This window comes from Monodelphis domestica, chromosome 2 (assembly GCF_027887165.1).
Source record: "Monodelphis domestica isolate mMonDom1 chromosome 2, mMonDom1.pri, whole genome shotgun sequence".
NCBI classification, from domain to species: domain Eukaryota; kingdom Metazoa; phylum Chordata; class Mammalia; order Didelphimorphia; family Didelphidae; genus Monodelphis; species Monodelphis domestica.
The window spans coordinates 430,719,942-430,742,911 of NC_077228.1; the positions used below are offsets into that span (position 1 = coordinate 430,719,942).

Below are 22,970 nucleotides of genomic sequence, written 5' to 3' on the forward strand. Positions count from 1 at the left end.
TCTTCCTCTCTTTGGGGCAATGATTGTTTGACCACTTAATTATTAACTTAATTAATCTTAATAAAATTTGACTGCCAAACAACCCAAAGTTTACAGCTATAATATTCCTTCTATGATCAGGCTCTCCCATGATTACTGTGCACCTGTTTTTCTCTTTACTTTACCCTCTTCCCAATGCCAGAGAGATCCAAGCCCAAGGAAATGGCAGAAATGGGCCCAAAGTGCAATAGCAGTAGCATGGTGGTACTCCAGGCCAGGGTACCAAGGGATAGAGGAAAGAGCAGAGCATCCAGCTGGGGCCACTTCTGCCCCTCTGAAAGTCATTTGATTTGCCCAATGTGAGGACAGAGTCAGAAAGTGAGCCATAAGTGGGGGAAAATGACACATTACCAAAAATTTCAGGAGAATGAAACTCAAAAAACCTTGCACACAGATAAACCAACAAGGGAAACAACTAGCAGGAGGAAATATGGGCTCCAGATCTGAGGAAACACATTTAACACCTGATGAGATAAAGGACTCCATTCTGAGGAGAGCATGGAACCCCAACACACTTTTCTTGAATGGTTTAAAAGAGAAATTGGAATCACAAGAGCAGGATCTGTGGCCAGCAGAGTAGATAAATAAATGAATGCTGTACTAATTAAGGCATAAGATGACATTGAATAAACATCATCATGAGCTGTTTGGAAGCCACAGAAGTTAAAGTAAAAAGGTATCCAAGTAATCAGGAAGGCTATTTGGTCAAGTAGAATGTTGGACTTAGAAGGAAAAAGACCCAAGTTCAAACCCTAATCCTGGGCAAGTCACTTAAACTCTCTGTGCCTCAGTTTCTCTAGCTGTGAAATTGGCACAAAAAGGCACCTCAGGGCTATTGTGAAGATCAGGTAAGATAATGTATAAGGTGCTGTCCTATGTGAATGCCAGCCTTTAATAAGAATTCATTTTCCCTCTTCATTTTCAAATCTGTGGGACTCCCTGTTAGATCTTTGTGCATTTCCACCATCCAAATAACCCTTTGCGTAGCTCCAGAGTTAAAAGCCCCCCAGCTGACACAGGACGTGCCTGACGCACTGGGGTCAGTGTCTCAGCTCAGACTGGCAGCGCCTTTCTAAGACAGCTTTCTCTAGTATATATATATATATATATATATATATATATATACTAGAGAATATATATATTCTATAATAAATGTCATTAATAATAGCTTGTGGTTATATAGCACTCCAGGGTTGGCAAAAGATTTTATTTATTACTTGAAAAACAATTAGACACAGGCAACTATATTGTGGCAAATGGGAAGCCTGACCAGCACTGAAATGCAGATTATGCCTCTAAATCTTTTTTTTTAACCATTACCTTCAGCCTTAGAATCATTCCAGTGTATTAGTTCCAAGGCAGAAGAGCAGTAAGGGCTGGGCCATGGGGGTGAAGTGACTTGCCCAGGGTCACTCCGCTAGGAAGTGTCTGAGGCCAGATTTGAACCCAGGACCTCGGGTCTCTAGGCCTGGCTCTCCATCCACTGAGCCCCCCGGCTACCCCCTCTAAATCATTCTTCATTCCCTTTTAAAAAGAAATGCATTGAGGGGCAGCTGGGTAGCACCCTGTCTCTGGCCGCTTCCACACTAAGCCACATTTCTGTCTTTCAGATTCTTGAACCAGGCGCCGCTTCCCTTTCAGAGCACTTAAGGAGAGTCCATGAACTTTGGAGACTTCGGTCTGTGACCCGGGGCCGCCCTGGGGAAGTAGGCCAGAGAGGTCTTCTGCCTTCACCATGTCGTAGTTGAAACTCAGTGAGCCGCGGTCAAGACGGGCCGAGAGCCAGGCTGGGCAAGAGGGAGGCGAATGGATTTTCTGTTTCTTTAAACTTAGCATTTTTCCACAACTGGCCCTGAAGAACGTTTGTTTTATAAAGACGAAGGATTAAAGGGTGTCCGTGCAAAGGTGTAGCATTTTCTTTTATGGGTGTTTTTCTATTGTCTTTGAACTGAAAATAAATGTGTCAAATAAGATTATAAACCCAGGAAAAGTTTTACTTTTTAGAAGCAGCAAATTACATGCACCGTTCAAGGCCCCCACACACATGCACACACACACACACAGAGTTTCCTGGGATTTCTATTTTTAAGAAGTTTGAAGAGCTGACCAAAGTAAATAGATGTTTGTCTTTAGCTATTTCTGAAATTCTGTTTATTTATAAAACCTTTTTATATCACAACCATTTCTAGATTCTTTTTTTTCCTTCCCCTCTCTACATCCCAAATGAACCTTGTAACAAAAGAACATTCAAACTAAACAACCCACCATTTGACAATACATAAATTCTTTACCCACAGTCCCTGATTTTCCCAAGGAAAGAAGAAAGATACTTTTCAAGGACAGCTAAGGGGCTCAGTGGATTGAGAGCTGGGTTCAAACTTCCCAGCTGTGTGACCCTGGACAAGTCATCTAACCCCCATGGCTTAGCCCTTACCATTTTTCTGCCTCAAAACCCATACACAGTCTTGATTTTAAGACAAAAGGTAATGATTTTTAAAAGGAAAATACGTTTCCTCATCTCTTCTCCAAAGCCACCATTGTTCATTTTAAATACACAGCTTTTAATGTGGTTTGTATTATTATATTTATTGATAATAGTGTGCTCCTGGGTATCTCCCTGGTTCTGCTTACTTCACTATTTGCATTAATACAAATCTTCCTACATTTCTCCAAAGTCCTCATTTGGCATTTCCAAGGACTATGGAAACGTTTTAAGGTATTTCAAAATATTTTCAACACAAAATCAAGAGATGTTCAGGGCTCCAAGGATTTATATTGATTTTTTCCATTCATTTATGGAAACGTCTCCGTATCCCTTATTCTAATCTAAGGTCTAAGGCATTTGAAAGGTCAGATGTCTGATCAATTTTATCTCTTTCCCCCAAAACGTTGGACCCTTATTCCCTTTCCGCTTCTTCCTAACAAGAGTACAAAATGTAAATAAAACTGAAGTTTGGGGAAAGCACCATAGTAAGCCATTGTCCTCTGAGCAATCTAAGTTAAGGAATCACTACAAATAGCTTATTTTCCCCAAGGCACATCCTCCAGAAGGACTCCATGTGCAGATCTTTCCTTCGTTGACTTGGACCATAACCTTTCATGACCCTGGTCATTCTTTCCTTAGCCCATAATGTATCTTTGTGTATCTTTGCATAAATTGTTCCAAAGCACCAAGCATTTGAATAAATGAGTCTTTTTCTTTCAAAAATGTATCCCAAAAAGAATTCCTCTGGTTAGAACTCTGAGTTCTAAAGGCTCCTCTTTTTTAGAGGTCCCCCATTCCCAACATCAAATAAACCCATTAAAACAGCCACATCTTTATATGCTAGCCTGGTCCCTTAAGTACATTTGTAATCAATCAAGAACCATTTACTGAGTCCCTACTATGTGCCAAGCACTATGCTAAGCCCTGGGAAAAGATATTTGAAAACAACAAAAAAATGGAGTTGTTAGAAAGCTAAGAGAATCTAGAATACTGAGTTCGGATACTTATTAGTCCATGGACAAGTGCTTTAATCTGTCTTGCCTCTTTTCTTATTTGCCTTATTTTCTTATTTGATACAACAACCCAAGGAGAAAATTATCCTCATTTTACAAATGAAGAAATTGAGGCAAACAGGTTAAATGACTTGCCCAGGGTCACACAGCTAGTCAAGTGTCCTATTTGAACTCAGAGCTTCCTGACCCTAAGCCTAGCACTCTATCCATGTGCCACCTAGCTGCCTTAGCCCATAAAATTTAAATTTAATCTCAAATTGTAAAAATTAAAATTAATCTCAATTTCAAATATTATATTTTATAAGATTTCTTAATAGTTACTAGAAGTAACAAAATAAAAAGGTAACAAAATAAAACCTCAGGCCCATGGCTAATCTACCTGTTCAAAAACCCTGCTCCACCACAGTTGCCAACAAGAGGCAAAGAGAGCTAGCCACGGAAGACCATCTTATTTATCCCCCTGTCTATGTCAGCAGGTAATGACAGGAAGTCAGTGGGCTCCTGGGAAATGTAGTTCAAAGGCACAAGATTTCCAATTACACAAGCCAGACCTATCGGCAAAAAGGGTTTGTCAGTAATGGTTAGAGTTCCCATGCCAATGAAGTTGCAGAAACTTGTAGTAAACAGGAAAGGATATTTCAAGTTCCAATTGATTATCTTCAATATAAAAAACTTGTTGGTTACGTGTCCTTTCAAATAAAGGCTGCCCAAAGTGGGCAGGGGCTTTAAGGATGAACAACAGCAATTCCTCCATTAAAAAATTTAGGAAATTTTCTTAAGTTTCCATTCTTAGTTAAATTTGCTGATCAGAGATTAGGATATCAGAAATAATACAGAAGAATCTGTTTCTGTACTTCCTGAGTGATACTAAGAAGATATTCTTCCCTTTTCTTTCCCTCTAGTGCTCTAAAAATTTTGTTAGACCCAATAGGGTCAAATTGTGCCAAGCATTTTGCTTTATTGAAAAAAAAATTGTTATATAAAATAAGCCCAAGACTAGTTCTTCAAATAAAAAAATACTAAAATGGAGTTTAAAATATTACTAGCAAGTACTCTCCAATATTACTTCTAGCTTTAAAGATCTATGCACTATCCTCTTTAGCTTTGCCACCTAGGATGTTAGGTTGTTATAATTGAATTTTAAAACTAAATTGAGTTGGGGGCAGCTAGGTAGCTCAGTGGATCAAGAGACAGGCCTAGACAAGGGAGGTCCTGGGTTCAAATGTGGCTTCAGACACTTCCTAGCTGTGTGACCCTGGGCAAGTCACTTAACCCCTATTACCTAGCACTTACCACTCTTCTGCCTTGGAACCAGTACACAGAAGGTAAGGTTGTTGTGTTTTGTTTTGTTTTTAACTATATTGAGTTAATTTGTACCAGCATTTGATATTATCCTGTCACTTTCATCATATAAAGTAGGGGCACTTAATTTTTGTGTGTGTGTGTTTTGGACTCCTTTGGCAATCTAGTGAAGCCTGGTGGACTCCTTGGGATGTTTTTAAATGTATAAAAGACAGTTACAAAGAAAGCCAAAGATATTGAATGCAATCATTGAAGTCTTTTTTTAAAACAAGTTCGAGGATCTGTTGCAGATCCCAGGTTAAAAACTCCAACTTTTAAAAAATGAGAAAACTTACTGAAAGTGCAAGATAACCAGCTATCCAGTTAAAATAGGAAATTCAGACTTATCACATGTATAACCTATATCAAATTGATTATGGTCTCAGGGAGGGGGAAGGAGAGGGAGAATTTGAAACTCAAAATGTTAGAAAATGAATATTAAAAATTGTTTTTACATGTTATTGGGGGAAATATCACTGAAGAAATTCAGGCCTATAAAAACATCATTCCTGAATACCTGACAACCCAATTGCACACCATACATTCTAAAGCTGAATTCCTACAGAGGGAAATGCATGAGGAAATCCTGAGGCTCGTTATGAGTTACTAATTCTTCCTCAATAACTACTGCAATAATTGCAAAGAAGTTTATGTTCTACTTCTTTGTCTTCTGCTTCTCTGAATAATTTCTAAACATTCTGTAAACAAACTGTTCAGTAATGAGAGAAGAGGACAGACATTTGTGTCCCTTTAAGATCCTTGCTAATAATGCTCGGAAATGACCAAATAAAATAATGTTTTAAATAAATAAATAAATAAGTGAAAAAAGATTCTTGCTTAGTGAAATCGGATTAGAATTCTAAGCAAAATAGTCACTGAATCGGTTCTGAAAAGCAAGCAGTTGTTAACTAGGTTTTGAACGTGATAAACTATAGTGTAGTGGGGGAGATAACATCAGAACTAGATGCTTATGAGAAAATATAATTTCTCCTATTACAGTCAATAGGTGAGCATTTTATTACTAATCTAAATTAGTTTTATTTACTGAGACAGTCCAGAGTCTGACCCTAGAAAGAAGGGACATATTCCAGAAATCATCATCCAAGTTTGAAGCTGAAAGTGATAGATGGTATAGTCGCTGTTGAGGAATAAGCCTAGATCTGGGTGGAGGGAATGGTTTAGGAGCAGACAATCTCACAGAAGTCAACCAATCGATCATTTAGTTTGGCTAAAATATGATACCTAAGTCTGTTGGCACACCCTGTGGAACTTTCCAGAAAACTTGGCAAGAAGCAGGAGGCAGCCAAAGCTCCTCACACAAGAACTTGCCCCCATCCCTTCTCTTTCTTCTACTTACTCTCCCAACATCCCAGCAAGCTTCTGGGTGGCATTTTGATACTGACTTCCACAAGTATCACTTCCCAGTAATAGAAAACTGTTGGAAAAAAACTTATGTTTTCAGGGCAAAACCCAAACACCTCCCACTAAGAACTTAAAATTTTAAGTGGTATAAAAGAAACTAGCTTAAAATATCACCCAGATTAGAATTTAAATGAAAGAAAAAAGTTCAAACATTTCCCAAGCTTATGAAGTACTTTTTGTGACAGAGAAATTTATGTGACAAAAGAAGGAAAAAGTAAATGATTCTGGTGGTGGCTTGGGTTCTTCAACAATGAATATCTTTCATATTTTTTTTTGGAGGAGGAAGAAGAATACAAAGTAAATAGAGAGGTTAAAATGTTGTTCATTGGATGTTTAACTTTAGAAGATTTGTATGATGATGCCAACAAGGAAACTGGCTTTGCAAAAGAATGTAATTTGTGATAAAGAGTGGCAAGAAAGGAGCAGTAGAATGCTGTCCCAGTTACAAAGGTGCTAGAATACAAATAAAATTCATCAAATAGAACCTGGAATGGTTCAGCAAATTCAATCAGTTGTATAGAATGGGAGAATGAGCCCTAAAGATAGATGTAAACGCTGTAATGGAAGGAAAATTGCTCAAGAGAAAAAATATTCTGAAAGTTCATTTTGACAAGGGCATGAAGAATAGTCAGAAAATAACATTTCATGTTGAAGTTGACAGGAGCCAAGACTTGAACCAGGAGATAATATTGTTTTGCATCAGAAGGATCAAGTGAAGACCTTTTCATGGACCCAACCATCCAGTTGGTTGAAGCACGATGTGGTTTTCATAAAGCAGTCTCCATTCTTGACAGCAGAACTATAGTCTCATCTCTGGTCATATTGTCAAACATTGGACATATCAATGTGTGTTGAATGAAAGCATGTGAATTTATTGCTGATATTATGAAAAGGGAATTCCATTGATTGAATTTAAGTTAAACTCCATTCAGAGAATGGCTTTCTTTCATCAAATAAGCAATCTTTGCTGGAAGAGCTATCATCCTAAAAAAAGTAAGTAGAGGAGACTGAACAAGTGGATCAGGTAGAACTTGTGGACTCAGACCAATTTCAATAAACAAGATGTCAAACGATGGAGAGAAGCTTTTATGAGGATGATCAATATCCTCCCAGAGGTGGTGTTCACTGTCAGACCTGTGGCCAGCCAGTACCCTTCCATCATGATGCTGGCTTTTATATATGATAGTGAATGAGTGAAAGGCTACAGTCATCTTAACAAGCTACTATTGTTTTTATTGCAACAATCAACTAGCACTGCATTTCAAAAGTTTGTGGATAAAATCAATATTACAAAATGCCGACTAAAATGTATGTTTGATGTACACAGTAGTTTACATCATATATATATAGAGAGAGAGAGACTTAGACTGAGGTTTGATTCTTGTGACTAAATAAATGTACACAAGCATTTATAATTTTTAAGCTCTGAAATTAAAATTTTATAGTTAATAATAAAAATTTTTAAATTAAGAACTGTAAAGCACATTGTGAGTCAATTCAGCTTATCTGAATTAAACATTCTATTAAACACAGAAGCTGAATTTTTCAATTTCAGTTAATTTTCAATTAATTTTGAGACAGGACACCAAAATTTTTAATTCCAGAGTTGGGAATTACTTCATATATACATGTTTTCCTTACTCAAATGCCTCCTTTGTAGGTTTCTATAAGTTTGTATCTTCCGGATAGTGAGTATATTGGTAGGAGATTATAACCCAGATTTATATGTGGATTTAATACTCATGTACTTGCTTTAATATAGGAATACCTGTGATATTGTTATTTATTATCATTTTATTGCAGATGTGCCTCCATTTCTTGGCACCTACCTCGCAGGGTTGTTATGAGGATCAAATAAGAAAATAGTTGTAAAGTGCTTAGCAGAGAATCTGACACAGAGTAGCTGCTTAATGTTTGTTCCTTCCCCCTTCATTGTAAAATAAATGGTTATATTTAAAATATAAAAGAATCATCATTAGGAGGGGCTACTTATATAAATAGAAGTGCATTATAAGGGCTTAAGAGCTAAAATGGTAAGAGAAAGTATGTTACCTTCTCTAAACCTTAGAGAATTTTTGAGTGTAACCACATGGTACTGATCCTTCTCTATAAAGCTAAATGGCACAGTGTATAGAGTATTGAATCTTGCCTCAGAGATTTACTTACTATGTGACCCAGAGTCTCTCTAAACCTCAATTTCCTCATCTATAAAATGGGGATAAGACAAAATGTTTAAAAGACAATGCATGCCCTAAAGTAACAGATTTTCTTATTAATAATTACTAGTATTAATTTGTGTAATCTTTAGAAATTCATCATCATATTTGTAATACAATTCTATATTATACACAGTATATATTATATAGTAATATATAAATGGTATATTTACAATTCTATTATTGTATACTATATAACATTTATAATTATAATCACAATTATAACTATATAATTATAACAATTTATAAGAACTACCAAAAGCCTATTGTATGTTGGTTTGTTATGGTATAATTTTCCAGTATAATAATTACACCAATAAGAGGTAGGTCACTGCTGAATGAGGGGCTACCCCAAGCTGGAAGCAGGCAGGGATTAAATTTTTATTCGTTTGCAAACAATCCACAATAAGGGAGTTTTGCCTTTAAATGGACATATAAAAGCCAAAATAAAACAATTTTTGACCCTACATTATCCCTGAGCTTATTGAATAGGAGAAAAGCAATAGTATGAGTAAATCAAGTAATTTGAGGAGAGAAAGCATTAACAACTTGGGGAAAAGAAAAGGGAGAGAGAGAATCCAGGGAAACTTCATTTAAGATGGAAGACCCAAGTTGAGCTTTTAAGGAGATTCTGAGTAGGGATTACATTGCTCAGAGAATGGCTGGTGCCAATTTGCAAAATCAAGAGATGAAAACCTTAAATTGAGGAATAGCCAAGATTGGGTTGTCCAACTACCAAAATGGCTCTTTATGGAGGTGGAAGGTACACATGTTTTGGAACTTTTTCAAGGATTTTTTCCCTTTGTTTTCTTTTTTTTTCTCTTTAAAAAATACTTTTTGTTCTCTACTGGCAGCAATGAAATGACCCAGGACAATTCTGAGGGGTTTATGAGAAAGAATGCTATTTACATCCAGAGAAAGAACTGTGGGAGTAGAAACACAGAAGAAAAACAACTGCTTGATCACATGGGTTGATGGGGATATGATTGGGGATGGAGACTCTAAATGATCACCCTAGTGCAAATATCAATAATATGGAAATAGGTCTTGATCAATGACACATGTAAAACCCAGTGGAATTGTGCATTGTCTATGGGAGGGAGGGAAGAGGAGGGGAGGGAAAGATGAATCACGTAACCATGGAAAAATATTATAAATAAATTAAATAAAAAATTTTAATACTAAAAAAATATTATTTGTTATAGGGGTTGTTCTTGGGAAGGAGAGGGTGCTGTGGGAAAGTGGGATAATGTAAAACAAAGACATCAATTTTTAAAAGAGTAGTCTATATTAACCAGTACATAGAATATATGAAGGAAAATAATGTGAAATTAAGGTGGAAAGGTAGTTTGGAGTCAAGCTGTAAAGTAACTCAAATGGCAGGAGTTAGTCTAGTCTAGAAGCAATAAGATGCCACGAAAGCAGAGAGGAGTCAAAACCAGAGCCCTGTAAGCCTGCACTCAATACAGGGAAGCAGATTTAAACAGAACTAATGAGTGCAAATTATAATTTTCCTCGCTTTATTTTTTTTTGCTTTGTTTTGAAAATATATTTTGTAGGAATTTATGTGTCCAATTGATATCATTTGCCTTCTAGGTGGGTGGGGAGGAATAGGACAGAGGGAGATCATTTAGAACTCAATTTGAAAAGAAAATAATATTTTAAATATTTTTTTAATTTAAAGGAAAACCCATGACTGGAAAGTAGTAAAAATATATTAAAAATCAAATATAAATCATATTAATTTACAGTTTTCTAAGTCTACAGGGATCCATTTCTGTTTGAGTTTGATTCCAGTGTTCTAAAGGATTTTATAAACAGGTAAATGGTATGGTTGATTCTGGATCTTGGGAAGAGTATTTTGACAACTGTTTGGAGGTTGGATGAGAGAACCAGGGAAGATTGGAATTAAGGACACCAATTTAAAGACTATTATAATAAGTTAGGTAAAAAGAGTTTGAACCCCAGGGTATTGTCCTTGAGAGTACAGAAGATGAGATGATAGAACTAGGTGTCCAACTGAATATAACTAGTGAAAGAGTGGAGGATCTAAAACAAAAATGACTGAGGTTCCACACCTGGATGACTGGGAAGATCAAAAGATCATTACTTTAGAGTTGGAAGGGAACTTAGAGGTCAGTAAGTCCAGATGATTCCTATATAAAACTAAGAATAGTAAAAAAATAATTGAATTCAGAATTAGATGCCTGGTAGGTTGAGATGAGGAGGGAGAGAAATCCAGGTAGAGGTGAGGATGGGACAGCCAATGAAAGTGTGTGGAATTGGGAGATGGCAGTTCTTATTCAATGAAGAACCATGGAGGCCAGCGTTACTGAGGATCAGAGTGCACAGGGAAGAAGAGTAAGGTGTGAGAGAACTAGAAATACTGTAGGAAGGGGCCAGATTATGAAGGATACTGAACACAAAATGAATTTCTGTTTGATCCTGAAAGTGATGGGAGGTAACTGGAGTTTGTTGAATTGACAGAAGAATTCAAGGGAGAGGTATTATGTGGTCAGAACTGTGAAGGAAGATCAGTTTTAACAGCTGAGGAAGGTTGGACTGGAGTGGGGAGAGACCAACCATTGGGTTATTGCAATAATCCAGGCATGAGTGAAGAGGGCAGATTAAGATGACTGACTGCAGTGTCAGAGAAGAAAAGAGGGCATAGATGAGAGATCATTGGTAGAATTAGGCTAAGTTGTGAACCTGAATGACTGGTGGGTGCTCTCAAAAATAAAAGGACAACCAGAGGAGGGCTTGGGGGTGTAAAAATTAAAATTAATCTCAAATAATTAAATAATTATATTTTAAGAGATTTATTAATGATCAATTAGAAATAAAGGAATAAAAAGGTAACAAAATAAAAACCACGCACCTGTGGCTAATCAACCTTTTAAAACCCCACTTAGCACCACAGTCACCACTCAGGAAACAAAGAGATAAAGACCAGGAACTCTACTCAATATCTCCCCTGTCTACAGGAAATATGTAATGACAGTAAGTAAGTGGGCTCCTGGGAAATGTAGTTTTTAGGGTAACAGATTTCTGATCACAGGGGAAAAGATAAGTGCAATTCTGGACATAGTAAATTTAAGATATTCAAGTCTTACTTCTAACATCCTTTTTTAAAAAAAAACCCTATTAATTATTCCATATTAGAATCAATACTTTGTATTGGTTCTAAGGCAGAACAGTAAGGGCTAGGCATTGAGGATAAAGCACTAGGAAGTGTCAGAGGCCATATTTGAACCCAGAACCTCCCATCTCCACACCTGTATGTCTATCCTCTGAGTCACCCAGCTTCCCAGCCCCAACATAGCCTTTTTTAAAATTTTCTTTTAAAGTATTTTTCCATGGTTACATGATTCCTGTTCTCTCCCTCCCTACTCCCAGAGCTGGCAAGCAATTCCACTGGGTTATATGCCAACTTATACTTTCTATGTGAACTTGAATCCCTGTTAACCTCTTGGAACCTGAATGAACTTCTAAGAGTGTAAATTACATGGCAAGCAACCTTCATTGGTACAGAGTTTTGTTCCCTTGGGTTTGACCATCTTCTGAAGCCCCCCCCCCCCCAACCAACCAATAAACACCAATAAACCTTTAAATACCTTTCAGTCATTCAAGCCAGAACTGGGCTACTAAAGACTATCAAAAGCTTAATTATTTGTCCAGTCACTGTAGCCTCTAACTCTTGCATCTAGGTCTCTCCCAGGCACAGTAGACTGTGGCTAGTGCTTTGGTCCCAGGAGGGTCGCATGCCCTTCCCCCTTGCACTAAGGGGCATCTAAATAAGCCCCATGCATGGTGCAGTTCAATGGAGGTCCCAGCACTACTGTTTTGTGCCTCTTCCCAGATTGATCTGCCTACCCCAATTAAAGGCCCTTATTATAACTACATTGGCAGTGGCTGGGTTTTTTCAGGTTGACAGATACCCCATACTAATAGAATTGCAAATCCATTCTTTTTTTTTTTAATGGTTCTAATAGAGCAGTTAGGTGACTAAGTGGTTCTACAGATGGGAGTTCCTGGGTTCAAATCTGGTCTATCATTTCCTGGCTGTGTGACCCTGGTCAAATCACTTAATCCCAATTACCTTGACTTGCCATTCTTCTGCCTTGGAACCAATACATAGTAATAATTCTAAGACAGAAGGTAAGCATTTAAAAAAATAGTTTCTAAGATTTTTCAGGAGCTGAGCCCTATCTCTTTAAATATTTCAATTTATACTTCTCTGCAAAACAAGATTTATATTACATCATTTTTATTATATTTTGTTTATTTTTATATTTGTTATTATACAATATATATCATGTAATGTATATTATAAGATTTATATTATATTCTTCTATTAGTTCTCCTGAGGCAGGTAGGTAGCTCAGTGGATAGAGTGCCAGACCTGGAATCAGAAAGATTCCTTTTCCTGAGTTCAAATCTGGCCTCAGACATATACTAGCTGTGTGACCCTGGGCAGACATTTTACTCTGCCTCAGTTTCCTCTTCTACAAAATAAACTGAAGGGGAAAAAATGGCAAACTACTTTGATGCCTTTGACAGGAAAATTCTAAATAGGGTCACAAAGAGCCAGACATGACTTAAAAAACAACTATCAGCTATCTGGCAAGTCAGCCTTGAGATCATATCTTTTCTCCAGGATGGTAGGGTAGATCTCTTACAATTACAATAACAAATACAATACTGAGGCTGTACACTTACAATTAAAAGGCATATATCCCAGTAGGGCCCTATAGCACCAAGAAATCCATTCATAAAAATCACAGAAACAAAGTTTAAAAGTATGTCAAAGGGAGCTTGGGTCCAATTCCTTCTCGGTGATGAATCTCTTTTAGAGTCCCCACAAGGTACCAGTTCCTACTTAAAAACCATTCCAATCAAAAAATTAACAAAACTGAAAATGAAATAAATTCAATTAAAAAATAAAACTGGGTGTTATTTAGAAAAAAAATAATCTATTAAGTAATTTGATTAAAAAGAAGAATAAAACCAAATTACCAACATCAAAATGGAAAAAGGAATTTATAACAAATGAAGAAATAAAGAATACTAGCAACTCTGTAGCCCAATTATATGCCAATAATATTGACAACTTCTGTGTGACCCTGGGCAAGTCACTTGACCCCCATTGCCTAGCCCTTACCACTCTTCTGCCTTGGAGCCAATACAGGGTATTGACTCCAAGACGGAAGGTAAGGGTTTTAAAAAAAAAATATTGACAACTTAAATGCAATAAATACTTAGAAAAATATAAAATATCTGCATTATTGGAATAAAAAATAGAGAATTTCAATAACTCAGTTACAGAGTATTAAGTTGAACAAACTGAATTCTGTCAAATGTTCAAAGAAGAATTATAAATTGTTTGCAAAAATAGCAAAAGAAGGGGTCCTAATAAATCTCTTCAATGGCATGATCTGATTTTGATACACCAACAAGACAGGACTAAAACAGAAAAAAATCAACTCCAACAACTACTGACCAATATCCCTAATATACATTGATGTAAAATTTTAAAATAAAACATTAGCAGAGAAAAAAAAAACCATTCTAGTAAGTAGGTGAACTGTCTTACTTCTGAATTAGAGGGCTATTGGCTAAAGCAAGCAAGCAATGATTTTGGAGGAACAGAGGAAGAAGCATGCCCCAGTGCCTTTTTTTATACAGGAAGCAACATCACATGAGAGAAACTGACACCAGTCAAGTCATAGCACTAATGAGAAACAAGCTCTACTGTGGGACTAATTATGGGATTGGCCAATTACAAGAGGAGAGCAGGTCTGCCTGTCTAATTAAAATCAAATTGGCAATGAGTGGTAACCACTGGGGGGAAAAATCAATTCAGGGCTACCAAATGGGGGAATGGCAACAGTTCAAAGTTGTAAGAGAGAGAAATCCTTTTAAAGACAATTCTACTCTTGGACCTCTCCAGCAGAGGTTAACTGACTTTGCCAAGCTTAAAGTTATATACAAATATATGAGCCAAAAGTGAACCACCAACTACTTTCATGAATTAAAAGGCTGGATCCATTTCTGCTTATTATTGACCAAAAAAAAAAAAGGCCACCAGAACAGATGAGATGAAGGGTTGCTGTTTTTAATGGGGCTGTGATAAGGAAAGTCTTAAGTGAATTATCAATCATGCCAGAAATAACAACTAGGTAGATAGAGATGGCCCAATGATGGCCATTATCACTATTCCAAAAGACCAACCATCAGATCATCTGGATTGCAAAGTCCATGTGTAGAGGAAGAGTTTCATTTAAATTCTTCTTGTCTGACATCCAGCAGAGTATATAGCACATAGTAGATAACAAGTAATTAGTAATTCAAAGAATAACTTTCATGAACTAGGAGTTCTTAGCTTGGGTGACCACAGGCATCTCCCAAAGGGTCCATGAATAAATCCAACAGATCCATCAATTCTTAAAAATATTTTGATAATTGTATTTCAATATAATTTATATCCTTTGTCATCTTGTTGGTTTTATCCATTTAAAAACATTCTGAGAAGGTATCCATAGACTCCACCAGGTTACTAAAGTGGTCCATGACTCCCTAAAAAATTCAGATCCCCCACCCTAAACCTAAGTCATTTTCAAATTTTTGAAATTTGAAATTTACTAGCTTTGTCCCCTAAAGGGACCCAGCTTCAGGAGTGCCTTATGGGGGATACAGACCAAACAGAATCCATCATGCATGACAGAAAGTTTCCCTGAATATACCACTTGGTTTTCTTTTTTTATTGTTGTTTTTCATTGTTTCATTTTAGTTGTGTCTGACTCTTTATGACTCCAAGTTTTGTTTTGTTTTGAAGTCACAGGTATTGTATGATATATCCAGCCCCAGGGAAACCTCTTTCTCTTATCATATAGAAAAGAAGAAACAAAATTAAGTAAAACACCACAATTGCCTTTGAAAACATTCCCAAATTCTGCAACCAGAGTCCCTACCCCAATATAGAGAGTAGGGAAATACAGACCATTGTGGTTCTCCTAGGTCAAAATGGCCATTAGGACTTTTGTTTGCTGCCTTTCAGTCTTAAAGCCATTATTTAGTGAAATCTATGTTTTGAGTTTTTGTGCCCTGTGTCAATTGGTAATTAGTGCTTTGTTATAATCTGAGGAAGTTTCATCCAGCAACAAATGGCCAAAAAAAAAAATTCCTGTTTAAAATACTTGAATTTCCTGAAAGCAAAGCCAAGACTGCTACAAAAACTGGAAAGGGAGTCTCTGCCAGGTGGGGCAAAGCTAAACACAAAGCCCTCCTTCCTCCTTCCCTTAGGGATTCCTGATCAGAGACCCTTTCACTCCTGTCTTAAAATCAGAAAATGATCCAGGAGATGAAGTTAGGAGCTAGAACCGGCTCTGACTGGCTGCTGAAAGACCATTGTTAAGTTTTCAGTGTGAGTATTTACACCTTAAGCCTTGATTTATTGTTTTAGTGATAGTCTAGACTCAAGAAAGTGACAGAGAAAATGGCAATAATGCAGACTGAACTTTTGTGTCCTATATCCTTTTTTTTTTTTCAGACAGCTGGTGGTTAAACATCTTTCCAGAACATTTTTGATTATCAACCCGTGGACCTAAAAAAAATATTACAAGAAATACTTATTTAAAAAGACAACCTTACCTTCTATCTTAGAATATCTTAGGCCTTGAGTTGTAATGTTTTGTTGTTTTTTTTTAAACCCTTATCTTCTGTCTTGGAATCAATACTGTGTATTGGTTCTAAGGCAGAAGAGTGGTAAGGGCTAGGCAATGTGGGTCAAGTGACTTGACCAGGGTCACACAGCTGGGAAGTGTCTGAGGTCAGATTTGAACCCAGGACCTCCACTGAGCCACCCAGCTGACCCCCCAAAGCTGAACTTCTGACTAGTCTCAAAACTCTAGACAGCAAAATATTGTATCATACCCAATGATCCATGATTTTGTCAATACGAAAATTCAATCTTTATAGATCACTAAATTTTATGGATAGTTTAATCATCTTAAGTCAGATTTACATTGTATTTTTAGATTTATACATTTCTTTTCCTCACAGTAACCCACGAGAGACTGGGAGTCCAAGTTTCTTCATCTTCATTTAAACGATGAGGAAACTGATGATCAGGGAATTTACCAAAGTCACACCACTAGCAAGAAAGCCTGAACTCAGACCTCAGGTGTCTTTGACTCCTGTTTCAAGTCTTCCCACTGGACCATGTTTCCTTCCATATCTGATAGAAGGAATCCCCCAGGAAACTCATTACTGGGAAATCTCCTTATCCCGTGAGCCTGAATTTGCCTGGTACTCCTGGCTCATGGGCATCCTCTGTTCTCCTCACTGGACTCAGCGCCTTCTTCTCCCCATTTCCCATTGCTTTGGGACTTCTCTCTCCCATCCCAGCACAAGCTTCTTCCCTTTCTCCCCACTTTTTAGCTTTCTTCGTATTTTGTCTCCCCAGAGTTTTGGTTTTATAAGATGATTCATTTATAAAAGCGAGTAATATGGAAATATGTTTTGCTTGATAATGCACGTATAACCCAGTGGAATTACTTGTCAACTCTGGGAAGGGGGAGAAAAGAGGGGAAAGAGACAACATGAATCTTATAACTCGGGAAAAATGTGAAAATTTGTTATTGGAATAAAATAAGGATAAAACTTTTTTTTTAATTAAAAAGTTACTCAACCCCCATTGTCTAGCCCTTACCACTCTTCTGCCTTGGAACCAATACAAAGTATTGATCCTAAGATGGAAGGTAAGGGTTTTAAAAAAATTTTTAATTTGGAGGCAGCTGGGTGACTCAGTGGATTGAGAGCCAGGCCTAGAGATGGGAGGTCTTGGGTTCAAAATTGACCTCTGATACTTCCTAGCTGTGTGACCCTGGGCAACCCCCTTTCCCCAGCCCTTACCACTCATGCCTTGGAAACAGAACACAGTATTGATTCTAAGATGGAAGGTAAGGGTTTTTTTTTTATTAATTTAATTTAAAAATTTCCTCCATTCCCTGTTACAAAACTTTCCTTATCCCCTGTCCCTCTTCAATCTCAACAATTCCCTTTAATTATAAAACCAGAGATTGGTAGTTCATTCCCCAAGCCCTCCAATCAGAGGGGAGAGGAGGCTCAGGATGGGGCTTAATAAATGTTTATTGATTGATAACCACCCCCAGACAGCCTCATCCACGACTTCCCTAGCTGGCTAAGACATCTATCTGTCTCTTTACTGCCTATATGACCTTAGAGAGTTATCTAAGCCCTATGAACTTCAAATTCCTTGTCTATAAAACAAGGGGCTGGACTAAGTATCCTCTATTTCCCCTTTCAGTTCCATATCTGGGAATCCTATGAGCCTCCTCTAACCTGTCCACAAAGTTGTTTTGTTTTGTTTTTCCCCCCCTCAGAGTAGTCCAAAGAAGCAGGAAATGCATGATGATAGCATCATCCCAGACCAGACTGCCAGACCCACTACAGATTTCAGGAATCCCAGGGAAAATGGGGGAAGGAGTTAAGATTGGCAGGAGCTCCCATTAGGAGTACTTGAGACTGATGGGAAGAGGATATAGTTCTGATGAGAAGGAAGATTTCTGCTAGAGTGGTTTGCCATTTCCTTCTCATCAATATTAATAGGAAAGTTAGAACGAGAAGGTTTGGGAGAAAAGATAGATAATGAGTTCAGTTTTAGGTATCTTGTGTTTAAGATTTCTACAAGACATAACCACTCTAGGTGTCCAATAAGAAGTACTCCCGGGGGCAGCTGGGTAGCTCAGTGGATTGAGAGCCAGGCCTAGAGATGGGAGGTCCTAGGTTCAAATCTGGCCTCAGCCACTTCCCAGCTGTGTGACCCTGGGCAAGTCACTTGACCCCCATTGCCTAGCCCTTACCACTCTTCTGCCTTAGAGCCAATGCACAGTATTGACTCCAAGACTGAAGGTAAGGGTTTTTAAAAAAAAAGAAGAAGAAGTACTCCTTTTTTCATTGTAAATTGCCTAGTCCACTTAAAAATTTTTTTCTAATAGGAACTAATCTTGAAGTTAGTCTCTGTCTTCTGCCACTCTACCTCTCCATCAGTATAGCATGTTGGAAAAGACAGTCTATTTGGGAAGCCTAACATCTCAGATCAATGCATTGCAATCTGCAGTTTTTATTTTATTTTGCTGGATTGGAAGTCAGGAAAGAGGCTAAGCTGGTATATATAGATCTGAGAATCATCTGCATAGAGACAATGATTGAATACCTGAGAGCTGATAATTGAATATCTAGGAGCTGATGAAATCATCAAACAAAATAGTATAGAGAATCAACAATGTCTACTGATAAACAGGTTCAGGAATTTGGACTATGCCTAAAAGCTATTAAACTGTGCATTCCCTTTGACCACTGACACCTCTACTGGGTCTATATCCCAATGAAATCTGTGGAAAATTAATATTGAATTGTGATATTATGTGAAATCATTTCCCTTTAAGCTTCCAGTCCTCCCATTCCCCACCAGGCTATCAAACTGGGTTTCAACCTTCTTTCTTTTGTTAAGATCTTAAGCCATGGTGAACCTTGACCTGTGTGAAGTTGGTTTAGCAAAATGGCAGGGAGGAAAGGATGTGCTGCCATCTTCCTTGTATGGACAAAGCCCTGCCTCCTCTGTGATGAAATAATGAAAGAGGAGTGAGTGGAGGTCTCTAAGTCCACCTCCTCTTTGGAAATATCCACCAATGGGGCCTGTCAGATGAAACTAGGAAGCCAATCAGAAAGATGATAAGACTCCTTTTATAAGCAAGAGGCAGGATTCACTGGGTCTTTTTTTTCCAGGAAGAAGGTTGGTAAAAAGGATTCATTCTTTGTTCATGGGAAATTATAAGCTCCCATTAATAAACAATGTTATCATCAAGAAAATTGCCCTCATATTCTTTATTAGTTAAATTCTCAATGCTACAAATTAAAGGAGAAGAACCCATATGTGCAGAAATATTTATAACAACTCTTTTCATGGTGGCAAAGAATTAGAAACTGAGAGGGAGAATGGCTGAACAAATTATAGTGTATGAAGTTGATGAAATAATTTTGTGCTATGAGAAATAATGTAGGGGATGGTTAAAAAAAAAACTGAAAAGACTTGAATGAACTGGTGCAAAGTAAAATAAACATAACCAGGAGAACAATTTAGACGATAACAATATTGTAAAGATAAACAACTTTAAAAGTCAATGGAATTCTGATCAACACAATAACCAGCTATGAACCTAAAGGCCCCAGGATGAAATATTCTATCAACTTCCAAATAGAGAGTTGAACTCAGGGCAGGTTGATGCATATTTTTCTTTTTCCTTTTATTTTTCTTTTTGAGTGGCTAAAGTAGAAATATCTTTTGCTTGACTATACATATTTTTAACAGGTTTTGCTTTTCTTTGCTTTCTCAATAATTGGGTCAAGGAGAGGTAGGAGGGAAAGTATACATAATTCAAAGGAATGTAAATTTGAATTAAAAAAAAAAAAGAAAAAGAAATATAAAGATAAGGAGGCCTAAGAGGAAAAGCTAAGGAAATAACAGATCTTTTCTTGGAACTTCCCTCAATCCTTGAGGAGGTAAGTACAATAGTTGGCTTCAGTCAGAGTCTTCTGCTACTAGATGCCTGTAAGGGCCACTGACCTGCCTTGATATCTCTCTTTTTTCCCACAACTCAATCGTCCTTTCCCCTTTCACTGGTTGTTACTGAGCTATTGTTCTTTCCATTGAAGTCCAGATGTTCCCACTCCATCTCTATTACCAGACCCTCAAAAATTCTCCTCCTCTATATAATGGAATAAAATGAGTTATAAACTTTTCTTCTATTTTATAGACAACCCACAACAAGTTTCCTAAACCAAACTAAATTCTTCTTGACAATGTCACCACAAGGCATCCAAGGATTTTTCACATTTAATGGATAGTCTGTGACAAACTGATTGAAACTCATCACCTAATTAATGTATAGCCTAATCACTTACTTTAAATGGAGATAGGAAAATCAATGAACCCTCATATCTATACATACCCATGAGGCTTTATGTTCATTTTGTTCCTTTTTAACAATTGCTGTTAGAAAGGAAGGGAAGAAGGTAGCTAAGAATAAGTGGGAAAATACTGGATTTGGAGTCAAAGGATCTGGGTTTGAATCCCAGCTCCATCATTTATTTACTGAGGTTATTTTAGGCAAATCATTTATTTAACTTCTCTGGAACTCAGTTTCCTCATCTGTGAAAAGGCACTTGTAGAAGTTGACCTCCGAAGTCTTTTACATATCTAAATTGTGTAATTGAAAATCTGTCACCCTAAAAAAAGAACTACATTTCCTGAGAGCCCACTGACTTCCTGTCATTTCGTACTTTCTGTAGACAGAGGATCAAGTCAGTGGGAATTGAGGCTCTTCCTCTTTTTGGCATACAGCCAGCGGTGATGGTGGTGAGTGGGGATTTTGAAAAATGGCTAACCAGTCATGGGCACATGGTCTTTATTTTGTATACTCTTATTCCTTGATTCCTAATGATCATTTAATCAACCTCCCAAAATATAATATTTTTATTATTAAAATTTAATTTTAAATTTTACAAAATCTTTGATCCTATAACTTTATCTCCATTGCTAATTATATCAAGCAAACCCCATAAGGCTTCCTTGAACATTGAACTTTGGGGGAAAAGACCCTAAAAAATATGAAGTAACACTCTGAAGTAACAACCTTCAGATGTAAAGGCATGAACTTACATAGCTGAATTGCAGGGACTTGGTGGAATAGTGGTTAGTGTTTGATTTGGAATCAGAAAGACCTAAATTGAAATTTGCTCAAGATGTTTGGTAACTGTATAACCTTAGACAAGTCACTAAATCACTTTCAGGCTTAGTCTACTCATCTGAAAAAAAGAAATAATAATCGTATATAACACACAGAGTTATTGTTAGAATCAAATGAGATGAGGGCAGCCAGCTGGCCCAATGGATGGAGAGCCAGTCCCAGAGACAGAATGTCCTGGGTTTGAATCTGGACTCAGACACTTCCTAACTAGGTGACCCTGGGCAAGTCACTTAACCCCACTGCCTAGCCTTTATCTCTCTTCTGCCATTGATTTTAAGACAGAAAGTAAAGGAGGAAGAAAGAAAGAAAGAAAGAAAGAAAGAAAGAGAGAGAGAGAGAGAGAGAGAGAGAGAAAGAAAGAAAGAAAGAAAGAAAGAAAGAAAGAAAGAAAGAAAGAAAGAAAGAAAGAAAGAAAGAAAGAAAGAAAGAAAGAAAGAAAGAAAGAAAGAAAGAAAGAGAAAAAGGAAGGAAGGAAGGAAGGAAGGAAGGAAGGAAGGAAGGAAGGAAGAAAAAAGAAGGAAGGAAGGAAGGAAGGAAGGAAGGAAGGAAGATGAAAGAAAGAAAGAAAGTACACAGGGCTTGTAATCGGGGGACCTCATTGATTCTTCAAGTTCCTGTGATGGTGGGCAAGATACTCCTCTCTTTAGGCCTCAGTTTCCACACCTATAAAATATGGACATAGAACTAGATGGCACCTAAGTTACTGCAAATGGACCATGAGCTGAATGAAGAATTGAACAGGAAACAAGTAGACTGAACTCTCTTTGGGAAAATACAAAGTTCCTATAATGACCCCAAGATTCTCCTTAAAACAAAGGCCTTCCCCCCCCCCATATTCTTCCTATAATACTACATGACTAGATTCATGAAATACTAGTTTCCAAGGAAATGAGATGGAGCACTACCAAAAGGGCAATGAGAAGATACACAATGGGTAAGAGCAAGCTACAAACAACAAGTTGCAAGGAAGGAATTATTCAGAAGAAGCAGAAAAAAGGGATGCATCAAAGAAATGTGAAGAAGGAAATGGCAAACTTCTCAAGTATCTTTGCCAAGAAAACCCTGACTAGGGTCACAAAGAGTTGGACATGACTGAAATGACCAAACAATAACAACATCAAAAAAATGGATGAGTGAAAAAGGAAATGGAATGGTCATATAGTGAGAATGCTACAAATCAGGGGTAATAGGCAGCCTGTGTGCTCTACTGACCTCTTTGCAATTTCTGAAAAACTTGAGGAAAGCTCCAAGCTCTTTGGGGTATCCCCTATGATGAATGTATCAGAAGATATAGATAAGAAACACATAGCCTGGGCCAGAACAGATGGCTTACTGCCTTGTGGAAGGCAGTATTTTTCTAGTTCAATAAAATGATTTTTTGATAATTTAATTGGGATGATACTGTATAAATGGAGATTTTGAACCTTTGACTTCATTCCCCAGAAGTCCTTAGTATTTCCCAAAATTCCCTATAATCTCTCCTGCGTCTCCATGTTGGCGAGATCACGTTATTGGTATTTAATTTATTTTTTTTTATTTTAAATTTTAAAATAAAAAAATATTTATTTTAAATTATTTAATTTAATTTAACTGGCGGTAACTCCTCCCATGCCCTCTTTGGCTT

General features: G+C 37.2%; 1 protein-coding gene and 1 pseudogene across 5 annotated transcripts in view; both read left to right on the plus strand.

The window, feature by feature from the left end:
• MTHFD1L (methylenetetrahydrofolate dehydrogenase (NADP+ dependent) 1 like) overlaps positions 1-22,970 on the plus strand; it is a 293,067-nt gene that overhangs the window by 220,089 nt on the left and 50,008 nt on the right. For 2 of the 5 annotated variants that reach the window (XM_007484724.2, XM_056818929.1), the window contains one exon: positions 1,650-2,019. The exons of 2 other annotated variants lie outside the window; for them this stretch is intronic. The gene's annotated coding sequence lies outside the window, so the exon portion shown is untranslated. Of the gene's footprint in view, positions 1-1,649; positions 2,020-9,370; positions 9,625-22,970 lie in introns of those variants that run through there. One more of the 5 variants, XM_056818928.1, reaches the window with a different exon arrangement.
• On the plus strand, positions 1,775-9,364 carry LOC130456953 (dnaJ homolog subfamily A member 1-like; annotated as a pseudogene).